This window comes from Zootoca vivipara, chromosome 2 (assembly GCF_965207765.1).
Source record: "Zootoca vivipara chromosome 2, rZooViv2.hap1.1, whole genome shotgun sequence".
In the NCBI taxonomy this organism is placed as follows: Eukaryota; Metazoa; Chordata; class Lepidosauria; order Squamata; family Lacertidae; genus Zootoca; species Zootoca vivipara.
In genome coordinates, this window is record NC_142584.1 from 88,658,059 (window position 1) to 88,671,846 (window position 13,788).

The window sequence follows — 13,788 nt, forward strand, 5'->3', positions numbered from 1 at the left end:
GTTTCCTTTGCATTACTGGACTATAGTCCACACATTTATATATTGAAATGCATCCCCCAAATGATTAATTGGAACCCTAGCCTGATCTTACTTAAGGAGCAGTTTAATTTGACATTTTATTTACACATTTTTATTTTCTGCCGTATTTAGAATGTTTTATTGGCCCTGTGGCATCAGCATAAAGTGGGGTGTTATTGTCATTTACATAGAACCATTAAGCAGATCCACACTATGCACACCCAACACACATTTAAAGCACATGACTTCCCCCAAGGAATCCTGGAAACTGTAGTTTCCCCTTACAGAACTGCCATTTCTAGCACCCTTAACAAACTACAGTTCCCAAGATACTTGGGGAGAGTCCTGGGCTTTCAATGTATGGTGTGGATCCACCTTGTGTTTTATGAAGTACATTAGAACAGGAAACCCCCCCCCCCCGATGATTTTACAGTCTACAATTTAATACAAGGTAGATCACCGAGTAATTGAAAGAAATGGAGGCACAGGTAAATGGGAAGAATACTAATTTGTTTCAGTTACATTTACTTGGGATTAGTTACGATGCAGCAGGGGTGGCCAATGTGGTACCCTCCATATCTTGTTGGGTTTCAGTTCCCATAATCCTTGACTGTTGGCCATGAGGGCTAGGGCTAAAGGTATCTGGAGTCCAGAAATAATCTGGATGGCACCAGATAGGTATCCCTTCAGAAGAGGAAGAAGTTGTGCCAAAAACTTAGTCTCAAACCAGTATGAATGTAGTAGGATATTCAAAATCCAAAGTCAGGATACTCTTTGCTGCAATCCATTTCTGTCAATTTAAGCAGTAAATCTACATGCTCCAGACCAAAGAACTGAGCAACATGTTTAAGGTAGAGTTAATATCCAAACATCATATTTATATACCTACAATCAGTGCTGTTATTATATTTAATTTGGTTTCCATTTTATGGTAACTGTTACATTGGTCTGATACTGTAATGAGATTATTAGGGAAATAATTACTAGATGATATATTGCATATTATCAATTGATATATAATATCTAAAATAAAATGATGTGCCATTAGCAAAAATCAAGTCACAAACCTTTAATGAGATCACAGTTGGAATGATCTCCAAGGAAATGCTGCAAGGCAGGAAAACTAATTCCATGATTTGAAGAAATCAAAATCTTGACTGGGATTTATTTCCTCCAGTACTGGGAATTAGACAATTACCCTGATGAAGTTCTATTGAAGTAAGGGAGGACAACTGGTTGAACCTACCCTAAAGATATTTGGTAGCAAAGTGCTTATTCAAGTGCTCCATGACATTGAAATCTGAGGCTGTGATTCAAACTCCATCAAAGTTTTGGAAACTGTGCTTTTTTTTGGGGGGGGGGAGCTATATTCTTCTCTGCCATCAGGAATACCAGCAGCCAGGGCCGTCTTACCCATAGGCGCTAGGGGTGTGGGGCACCCAGGCGCCAGGCTTTCAGGGGTGCCAGGCCGAGAGTCTGGGGCCCAAGAGTTGAGTCCGGGGAAGAGGTTGTCTGTCGGTTGGAGCGCTGTGGTGGGCTCTTCTGCTGCGGGAGGCTCTGTGTCGTGAGTTCGGGGGTGACTGAGCCAGTGAGACACTGAGGCGGCCTGGGACTGGGCAACCTGGTGGAGGAGGCGCGCCAGGCGGATCTTTGCACCCCGGTGCCACATATGCTTAAGACAACCCTGCCAGTAGCTCTTCTTTGTACAGGATCTGGGTGGCCAACAATTCAGGCAAGAGTGAACTGTGCTCAGTTAAAGTATGTTAAAATAATTACTTCTGTGATTATTGAAATTTTTTCTGTTCTGTGCTTTATGAAACTGGGTAATGACCAACTCTGTAAAGCAGCTTGTCATGATTGTTATTATTTTTTCAGAACTGAGCTGTGCATTGACCTTGAATAAGTGTCAACTAAGGGATTAGGTCTTCTGGACAGAATCTAAAAAAGACTTTCAACTAATCAGAAACACCAAATTTTCCTCTTGGTATCCACTCCTGAGAACAGAGCATTCCAGAGCTAGTTATCCGACGTAACTCGCAACAGCTTCCTTAACAAATGCCTTTATTGAACTGTGTTTCCAAGTGATGACCATCAGAGTTTGGGGTGGCTGTTATAACAAGGTTCTGTATGGCAGACTTTGTATTTGTGGTCATCCGCAGTTGGAAGACATCACTCAGTATATGGCCCCTCATATGGAGACCCAAGAGATCACTTTCTGAAACCTTTGTTTGCACAAGCAAGCAGCTACACCACAGTGGAAATCAAGCTGGATTTGAGCTTGTTGGTACCTATTGGCTAGAACAGGCACCCCCAAACTGCGGCCCTCCAGATGTTTTGGCCTTACAACTCCCATGATCCCTAGCTAAGAGGATAAGTGGTCAAGGATGATGGGAATTGTAGTCTAAAACATCTGGAGGGCAGAAGTTTGGGGATGCCTGGGCTAGAACAATAAACTTATGAATTTCAACTTGAACATTGCAAAAAAACAACAACAGTTGTCTGGCATATGCTCTGTGAACATTAATCTTGTTCTTTGAATTTTACTCCCCCACCTCCATGGTGATGGGATATGAGTGCAGCCCTACATGTGTCAACCCACCAGCCGTTATTGTCTGCTTCCCTCCTCTGCCTCTCTTGCAGCCTGATGGAATGGCTGCTGATAGCATTGCTTCTATTGCCTCAAAACCATATTATTTAAGAGCACATCTCAGTTAAGACACTGAAAAACCTATGAACTTCCTAAGGGCCATACTTAGATATAGTTGTAGCCTTTCCCCAATTATCCTAGCATACTTTAAAAAAACCTTTGAACTACACTTTTTGCCGAAATTGATTTCAGATAGCTGAAACGACATCACATGCCTGAATCTTACGGGGCTGGGACTGTCAAATTCCTGATTTACATAACGCATAGTAGAATATGCATTTTATAGCGTAGAAAGACTAGGCACTGTAGGAACAAAGCAGCATTCCTGCCTAAAGGTTTACAGTCCCAGCTAGTGAGGAAAATGTAAGAAGGGAGGGAGGGAGAAAAGACAAACTACTGCTGACATCACACTGCCTTTTGTCACCCTGGGCTTGGGGGGCCCAGACCTGCACCCCATAACCCAGCACATACTTCTTATTCGTAAGAATGATCAATACCTTAGATATAAAGGAAATATAATTGGGTTCCACCTTGTGTATATACCACACAACCTAGACCAAAGGATATTTCTCTCTATTTCTCCTTACACCTGGGAATAGATTAGCCCTCTCCCTTCCTCTGCAGATCTTCAAAAGGATTCATTCTGTGGGTTTTTTTACAGCCGCCAGAAGAGACAGCTCTGCTAGTTGTTCCTTGTCACCTAGGTCTGAAGATCATTCACTCTGTATTTTGTTATTATGAAATGATTGAATGATTTCAAATGGTGGACAGGGCTCAGTGGTAGAGTGATTGCTTTGCTTCCAAAAGGCCCCAGGTTCCAACCCTTGGCATCTCCACATCAGACTGGGAAGGACTTTGGCTTTTTTTAATGTATCTAAGGAGCTTGTTTGAGATTATGGGGGTATTGGTCAATTATATCTGGGTCAAGTTAGGGATCTGAGGCTGCAGCTGGGGATAGTCTGGATCCAGAGTAGGAAGTCAAGAAACCAAAGGCAATTAACACAGGCTGAGATAAGTCAATGGGCAAGTTTCAGGGCAAGCGGGCAAAGAGACAGAGTAGCTTTCCCCAATGATACATTGTTCAGATTAAGAAGCTGATAGTCCTCCAGACATTACTGAAGACTAGAGAGTACCTTTGACCTGCAGATGCTGAGAGCCAAAGTGTTGGTAGAATGGGTGGTAGGCTAAATATTTGAAATCTGGCTGCTGACTATGGCTTTCCACCTCCCCCCCCCCAATCTGACACACACACAATCTTGACATTTATTAAGAACTGGTACCACTTGATTATGTACCGCTTGATTATTTGCTGCCAAGGAGTGTGGTGGAGTCTCCTTCTTTGGAGGTCTTTAAGTGGAGGCTTGACAGCCATCTGTGAGGAATGCTTTGATGGTGTTTCCTGCTTGGCAGGGGGTTGGACTGGATGGCCCTTGTGGTCTCTTCCAACTCTATGATTCTATGATGTGCCACAATAATGCAGAACCTTCATATTATTTCATCAGTCTCCAGTGCACTTTCCCCCCCTGAATATGTTGTACAGTTAGACTTGAACTTTCACAACCTAAGGAGTGGAGAGTATGAAGCTGTAAACAATCCCACATTTGAATCATTGATTGCATCATATGCCTAACAAGTTGCTTTGCAATATATTCCATCAACTAACTGAATTTTCAGGTTTTGCAATAACAAGGTAAATGAAGAGTGGCCTGGTTTTTAAAATCTTTGAGCTTTCCAAAGTTCCTGCTAGGCCAAAGGGCACTCAATTCCCGCAGAAACATCCAAACTATGCATGGATTTTGAACTACATAGAAACTGCTAGCCAGATACTTAATTAGTTACCCAGATGAGAGCTGAGCTCTTTAGAATTCTTGTCCCACTTACAGATATTTCAACTTTTTCTTTTGAAAAACATGTCCCACTAATTAATTTACTGTTGGCCTGTTTCCCAAATGTATGCCTTGCAGTTAATTTCTGTGGCACATGGTGATCAGTTTTAGTCTGCTTTGCTTGAGGTCCAGCTCTCTGTTCCATTTAACTTCATACTAAATAAAATAATTGCCTATGTCATTGGTGTCAGTCTAGATAATTTTGACAGAAAAGGTAAAGGGGTTACTCGCATTATGTCAACATGCCAAAATCCTTTAAGCAATTAGAGTGTACATGTGGCAGAAGAGTGTTGGGATTTAGCGGAATGTACAAAACTTGCTTTTAAAAAATAAATAAATACTGTCTATGCAGCTCTATCTTGCCAGATTGACAGCACAACCATATGCATATGGACTCAAAAGCAGGTCCCACTTGGCTCAAAATGGATTATATGCTTAGCAAGTGTGCAAAGGATTATGCACACTTACTGGGAAGCAGAGTCGTACCTTGGTTTTTGAACAACTTAGTTCTTGAACATTTTGGCTCCTGAACTCCACAAACCCGTGAGTGAGTGTTCTGGCTTGCGAACTATTTTTGGAAGCTGAACATCCAATGGGACTTCCATGGCTTCTGATTGGCTGCAGGAGCATCCTCCAGCCAATCAGAAGCCATGCTTTGGTGTTTGAACATTTTGGAAGTTGAACAGATTTCTGGAATGGATTCTGTTCGACTTCCAAGGTACAGCTGTAAGTTCCAGGAATTCAATGAGACCTATTTCTTAGTAGACATATATTGGATTGCATTGTTAAATTGTTAAGATCCTGCAGCTTTGTAAGCCAGAAGTTGGATCAATATAAAATTACGGTCAAACCATGGAAAACAGAAGAAATAAACCCTTCTTTATTACTTATGGTTTTGGATTTTGTTATGATAAAACTGTCATACCAGCTGAAGGAGGTCCAGAGTAGTAATTATTTGGTCCACCTTTTGATTCTAGAGCAAAAATATATATATGCTACTACAGGGATGTGAAAACGTTACATGTTAGTCTTCACCAGTAGAAATAATAATGAAGCAACCAGGGACCATGATTTATTCTTGCCTTTCCCCACCTCCTTTAATTGATACTTCCTTTCATTATTACCCCAGCAGTGCTTATAACTTGCTTTGGTATATTTATTGTCTTTGGATAAAGCAAGAAAGAAAACATTTTTGAAAAGTGTGATTAAAATAAAATGAAAAGAGAACAACTGAACCACTGAAAGGCTTGAAACACTGCCTCCAAAATGCTAACAATCATGTCTCCCCTCCATGCAGAATTATGAATGGCTTTGAGGTGGAATTCACCTCTTCAAGCATCTTAAGAGTTCTGATGGTTTTAATTGAAAGTCGTCTGTTTAGCTACCTTGCGTTAAACATGCAGTTAAAGCCGCACCGCGTGCCACTGGCTTTGCGGAAACACTTTTTGATTTCCTTAACAACAGTTCCCACCCGCATTGTTCTTTCCCCCTCTTTCCTCGGCATGCTGTTTTCACGTACAGCCAAATACGCTTCCATTACACTCGCTAATAAATTTGCTATTCAGATACTTTAATTATAATAAATTTCATGCTGCTTCGAAAGACCACAAAGCACCCTATCGTTATCACCAGAAAGTGACTGGCAGAGAACAATTTGGAGTTTTTAATAACACTGAAAATCTTTATTATAGGCAAGCGGGGCTCTTCTGGAGTGTCAAGGAGAGGAAGGCACTGTGACAGTGGAGGATGGTAAGTTAGGGCATATGGCAGGTCCACTGCCCCACCAGCCTCAGTCCGCCATCAGTCAGCGACCTTGCCTGAGTTCTTACCTACAACCAGCCCTCCTGTCAGCCCTCCCCTCCTTGGTCTCAGTATTTCCCCTGGTGGAATTTAGCAGGGAGCAGGATGGGGACACAATTAATTGGCTTTGCCTAGCTTTGGCTGTGGTTGCTACTGTCATCCGCTCTGGCTCCACCTACTGTTGGCCTCCTGCCTTACGCCCCACTAGTCCCAATGGACAATAACCACCAGCGCAGTGTGAGGAAGTCAAAGTCAGGGTGTGCTCATGAGGGTCCTGCCATTCAAGTCTTTGGGGCTTGCCTGTTGTTGATCCTGTAATAGAAGAAGAAACTCCAAGCTTGAGTTTTACAGTCTTATTTGTGGCTGCTGAGGTGTGTGCCTTGTTATAGTCCTTTATCCTTATTGACAGACACTTGGATGCTTATAATGCCAATATGGTGTACTGGTTAGAGTTCTGGACCAGGACTAGGGAGATTCAGAATCAACTTCAGGACCAGACTCACTGTCTCAGCCTAACCTACCTCACAGGGTTGTTTCCAGTGCTATTTTTTCTAGAAAAAGGTCCCGGAACTCACCATGAATACCTCACTTGTTCTCTTATAATGGACATGATGCACACATGAGAGGTGCTGGAACTGAATTTTGGCTGGAAAAAAAGCCCTGCTTGTTTTGTATATAAAACTGAGGGTGAGGGGAGAGAGAAAACCTTGGAGGAAAGGCAGGATATAAATGTAAATAAATTAATGCTAAGTTGTAAACCATTCCAAGATTATTATTTTTAGGTGAGGCATATGAAGACCCATTATGTCAGCAGATAATAATAATAATAATAATAATAATAATAATAATAATAATAATATTTTTTATTTATACCCCACCCTCCCCACTCCCCAGCGAGAGCCAGGCTCAGGGCGGCTGACAAGATCACAACAAAACATAAAAGAAAGAAAAACAATCGATTAAAATGTGGATTAAAATACAATCCAGATTATTATTATTTTATTATTTTTAATGCAGCCTCATTTTAAAATGGCCCAAATCAAAACCATAAGGGAGGAAAAAGATAGTGGTCAGACTGAGTCCAGCCCAAAGGCCAGGCGGAACAGCTACATCTTGCAGACCCTGCGGAAAGATGCCAAATCTCGCAGGGCCCTGGTCTCCTGTGAGAGAGTGTTCCACCAAGTCGGGGCCAATACTGAAAAGGCCCTGGCCCTAGTTGAGGCCAATCTATCCACCTTATGGCTCGGGATCTCCAAAATGTTGTTATTTGTGAACCTTAAGGCCATCATGATGGCTAGATTTATGGTTTTCATAGAAGAAAATGTAACAGACCCCACCAGTGAACTAATACTATGCTCATAATTTGTAAACTTCAAGGAAAGAAGCAGGACATTCATCAGGAATTCCTCGAAATGTGTGTAGCTCATCATTACCGAGGATTGTATGTCCACACGAAAAATGAGTTGTAAGCAGAGCAGTATAAGCTTCCCACACTGTGCATTACAGGTAATTTAATTTTCAAATCTGTATCGCACCTCTCTTCCAAGAGCACAGGGATGCGTTATGCTATTTCATCATCGCACCAATTATGTGTGGAGGGTCAGGCTGAGATATGGCAACTGTTCAGGCATAATACTATAAAGATGTAGCAGGGCTGGCGCTACAATGAGGCAGAGTGAGGCAGCTGCCTCAGGTGGTAGATGCTGAGGTGTAGGGAAGAGATAGAGCTGTGAGTGCCGTTTCAAATTGGCTTCTGTGTATGCCTTGTGGGAGGGTGCCATCTTGCCCTTCGCCTCAGGCAGCAAAATGTCTTGAGCCACACTTTTGATGTACTATTATGAGAATGAGCAGACATGAGCATTGGGAGCAGGTATTCCCTCTTCCTTTTCTGCATCTTCAATGAGAAAATATACAAAGCTCCTGTTCCTGCTTTGGAGCAAACCATAGTTTGACATTTTATCTGACCCTGGAGAGTGTTTAGAAGTTCGATGGTGGAAGAATCCTGGGTGATTTCCAAACATCCTTATTTAGAGACCTGCATGCAGGATAGAATATTTGGAAAAGCCATGCTTCCACCCAGAAATAACCAGAATGGGTAGGTTCGTATGACCACATATGACAACTGGCCTCATTGCATGATTCTTCTTTATAATGCAGGAATAAACCACCACTGAGTTCTCAAAAGGGGGGGGAAGAGAAAGAAAAATGTGTGCAAGATGTATATAGACACAGTGGGTTGCATCATTGCACATGCCTCTGGATTCTACTTTGCTGTCTTTTTCTTCTATCTGCAATATTTCATGTTAAATAGCATTTTTTCAGTATCAAAAGAAGCAGGCTCCCCCCCATCATAAAGTGCTTCCTTTCTTTATAATGAAGCAGTGCAGAATAATAGTACAGTAGCAATAAAAAGATAATGTCAGTCACTCCAGGCTCTCAGCACAAGACAAAAGCTTTAACATCATTATTCTCTTTGGGGTTGTGGAAGTGAACATTTCGAATCCACGTTTCCTTAGTGACTATTTAGCATCCCAGGATTCATTACAGATCTGATGGATAAAGCTCCTACCAACATGTTCTACCTATTTGCACAGAGCTCAGCACCCTGCAAGGGAAACAATAAGCATAAAATCAACTTAGATGCAGGCTCTCTTTTTTCAAAGTTAATAGGACACACCTAGGCACTCTTACATTTTGTTTTTGCTTTCAATTCTTAATCAGGCTTTTGCTCTCTCATATTTTTTTAATCCTCCCGGTTTTCTTCTCTTCCAGCTGGCAGATATGAATTCTTTCCCTGGTTGTTTGTTATGGCATAAAAGCAACACTTCTCCACATCATGTAATTCTTTGTCTGTGTACCAGAGAGATTCACGTAATGGGATTAGCAAAGTAACCTTGGCTCCCAGTGATGAATGAATGGTAAATGTGTGTTTGTCTTTACAGTAGGAAAGAACAGCATGTGAAATGTCTTGAAGGGCCCAGAAATGCAGCATCTTTGGTGAAGCTCAGCAGGTCTGAGTGTGGAGATAAGACTCTAGCTGTCTCCTTTCATTTTCTGACACTGTAGTATGACCAAAAATCAAGAACCTAAATATGAGACCATTATATAGAACAAGGATTCTCAACGGCAGCATTGCCACAAGGTGGTAGGAGGGTCTACCTCTTCCCCATGATGGACCAGTACATCACTGTACTTTCTGGCAGATGAAGGGCATTGATGCTATTCACTCCTATGGGGGAGAAATTGTAGCGTTGAAGCATGTGCAGAGTGCAAAGAAATAGACAGACACATGAAAGCTTTATCAGCAAGCATCCAAAGGTTGCTTCCTCAAGATTCAAATCCTCCAATCACAATCGAGCAGAACACTTTAGAGTGGTAAACAGAATCATCAATTCACTTTACTACAGGAAAACCAGATTCTCTAGTTCTGGGCATCCCTTATCAAAGCATTCCTCTAAATAGGAAAACAGGAAGGCAGGAAGAGAGGGAAAAACAGGGGTATGCAGATAAGTAATCCCTGAGATCTGGAGTAAACAAAGGCCAGAGATAGGCTCTTAACATTCCTATGTTAAGCAGGAATTCTACATCAAAGAACTAGGCAAAAACCTGGCAATGGCCTGGCAGAGGGGGAGAAAGTCAGATTGATTTTACCTTTCCATCTTCATGTATGGCTAAATGAAATGCAATGATATGAACACATCTTATACAGAACAATAGTACCCCCCCAGGCCACAAGTCTGGCCCAGTGACAATCAAAGCTACTACTCCTGCTAAGGGATCCTTAGTTAAGCCTCACCGTTCATCAACACGTTGGTCAGAGTAGTTTATGGGGGTACATTGCCCAGAATATGATGCTACAAGAAATGCTGCACCCAGTGGCACTGATAGGGTTGGATTATGGGGCACAAATCTGGGGTTGCCAAAAAACCCAAAATACCAACAGCCAGTGGTAACTGCAGAGGGCCGATTTAGATGGGTGGGGAAGTGCCTAATTCACCCAAGTGGACCATCCTCCACTGCCCACAACTTCTTTCCCATTCTTTCAGAGCAGAGCTTCTGCACTGCTCTCCTGGGAGCAATGCACCAGAGACAGCTGTCCTGGCCATCTTTAAATTCCTAATCTGAGACATGAAGATGGCAGGCATGTTCGCCTGGTGCTGATGGGCGCATTGCCAGTTGATACATAAAGAACACAGGGAGCACTTGGTTCACTCCCAATTCTGTTGGTGACTTTGGAAGGACTGCTTGCTCAAGACCATGCCAACATCTCCAGCGTTCTGTTTCTTCACTAGGCAGTCATGAGGCAAATGTAGATGGAATGAGAAATGCCTTGCTTTTCCCAATGGAGAAAGGTCACTCCTAGCTCTGTGGAAGGGGACATCTCTATTTTCATCAGGGAAACGTTGGAGGGTATGCAACATCATCGCCATTTATAGGTGCTAAATGCAGGTGTTGATGGGGGGGTAGGGGGTGGATTTCATGGATTTGTGTTGGGGTGGAAGTATGGAGTGTTTCATAGGGAGCGTTTTTTAATAATAATAATAATAATAATAATAATAATAATAATAATAATAATAATCCAGTATTCTTGCTGCTTTGTGGTGGCTATGGTAGTAGCAATAGTAGACTTCAGGCTGGCTTAAGACCCATTTTTACCATACATTTAAAGCAGTATCTTACACTATAAACAACAATGGCTTCCTCTAAGAATACTGGGAACTGCAATTTGTTAAAGTTCTCCGCACAGAACTACAACTTCCAAATTGGTTGAAGAGTCAGTTCCTCCTTCCAGGGAACTCCTTGCAAGCCCAAGTTAGGAATGCTGTTCATTCTTAGAGAAAGGTACCTACCGGTACTTTAAACAACGATCACAGAAACTGTTTTGGAAAGACATACACTTTGGTAATCTCTCTGTGTCAAAAAGTAAGATAATACCATCGAAATATTCTTGTCAGTTAAGGTATTTTGTTTTGTGGGATTTACCTCTTTTACTGCGTTTATACACTGTCCTGTTCCATTAGAGATGGCTGTATTTATTTCATAATTGTAATGGTTGTGTCTATTTTTATAACTCTGTGCTGTACTGTTGTATCCTGCCCTGGGAACTCATGTTGAAGGGCAGGTAAAATAACACCTAAAGCCCGGCAGCAATCCCTGATCTAGCCCACACAAGATCAAACTCAAAAAAGCTTGGCAAAAATGTTAGAGTCCCTTGGTATACCGTCCAGCCAATGCAATGTGAGTCTTGTTCAATCTCCTGGAGCTTTTTGTACAGCAAGATTTATTTGGCATCTAAAACAGGTATCCGAAATCAAGAAATATTTTCAGGTTTTATACAGTGTTTACAACCTGTTCCATCACAGACGATCTCTTCTGGAAAATGCAAATATTGACATGAAAATCATGAAGACTAGATGAGCTTTAATTTGAACAGCAAACACAGAAGAGGTTAAAATAAAGTCAAAGCTGAGATATTTGAAATGCTTACCATATCAAAGCAGCATGGATGCTTTGGATACTTTTCTTTTATGTTTTGTATTTGTTCAAAAGCATTGCATTTCAATGGTCTAAGTCAGGAGTAGGCAACCTAAGGCCCGTGGGCCGGATGCGGCCCAATCGCCTTCTAAATCCGGCCCGTGGACGGTCCAGGAATCAGCATGTTTTTACATGAGTAAAATGTGTCCTTTTATTTAAAATGCATCTCTGGGTTATTTGTGGGGCATAGGAATTCATTCATTAACACCCCCCCCCAAAAAAAATAGTCTGGTCCACCACATGGTCTGAGGGATGGTGGACCGGCCCACAGCTGAAAAAGGTTGCTGACCCCTGGTCTAAGTCAATATTTTGAACTGTGTATTATCCACCTGCTCTCTATTGGTTCATATATGGAAGATAGCTTGTTTATTTTGTTTATAGTCAAATAAAATTTATTATTTTAAAAAATGCAGTCAAAGCAAAAACCAGCACAGCAGCAGAAGCTGAACACCAGGCAGCATTTTAGTCCTAAACCCTTCTGAAGCAGGAAGCTTTGAACTGTCTTTTAAATGCTGAATCTCGTGGAAAAGTGTGCCAGCTCCAGGATAGTGCAGCAATCTTACCACTCACTACCCTGATTGCTGTGTGGGCCCATTGCTCCATAAAGCCCCACTGGTGAATGGGGGCAAAGGCTTGGATTGCTCCCTTAGTCATTCTTAGAGCAGACCCATTGAAACTTGATGTTTCCTCTTGTTCCACTAGTATATAAAAGTCCTACTATGAGCTCAACTGGATCCCATCCAGGGCCAGCCTAAGACATTTTTGTACCTGAGACAGACCCCCAAATGGCACCCCCCTCAGCACCAGGGAAGAAGAGTGAGGGAAGAGCTACATCAGGAACAAGGGAAGAAGAAATAATGACATAAAGAACTACTACCCATGTGAGTCCTACTGCCTGAGGCTCTTGCCTCATGGGTGGACTGGCCCTGATCCCACTTGTATTGTTTAAAGTGTGCTCAAGGTCACAGCATAGCCAGGAGCTCCAGAAGTCCACCTCAGTTTCACTTAATTAAAGAACAATACAATGTTCTAAAGATATTTGCTACACCAGAGTAACCTTGGACTTATTTGATTAATTTGCCAGTCAGTTAATCAAAGACATTTATAGCACACCTTTCCTTTTGCCCATTTAAACACACACACAAAGTTCAAGAGAAATAATAATAATAATAATAATAATAATAATAATTTATTATTTATACCCCGCTCATCTGGCTGGGTATCCCCAGCCACTCTGGGCAGCTTCCAACAGAAAAATGAAATAAAATAAACTATTAAACATTAAAAGCCTCCCTAAACAGGGCTGCCTTCAGATATCTTCTAAAAATCTGGTAACTGTTTATCTCTTTGACATCTGATGGGAGGGCATTCCACAGGGCGGGCGCTACCACCGAGAAGGCCCTCTGCCTGGTTCCCTGCAACTTGGCTTCTCGCAACGAGGGAACCACCAGGAAGCCCTCGGTACTGGACCTCAGTGTCCGGGCAGAACGATGGGGGTGGAGACGCTCCTTCAGGTGTACTGGACCGAGGGCTTTAAAGGTCAGCACCAACACTTTGAACTGTGCTCGGAAACGTACTGGGAGCCAATGTAGATCTTTCAAGACCGGTGTTATGTGGTCTCAGCGGCCGCTCCCAGTCACCAGTCTAGCTGCCGCATTCTGGATTAATTGCAGTTTTCAGGTCACCTTCAAAGGTAGCCCCACGTAGAGCGCATTGCAGTAGTCCAAGCGGGAGAGAAAAAATAACTGACGCTCAAATGAATAAAATTAATTGTGAAGCACTGCTCACCACAACACTAATATGGTCCCAAAGGTGAATGCTTGTTCGTCATTAATGTTTCTAATGAGTGAAGTTTTCAAGCTGAGATTTCAGAAGAAAAAATGAAAAGTTTTCTTTTCTTTT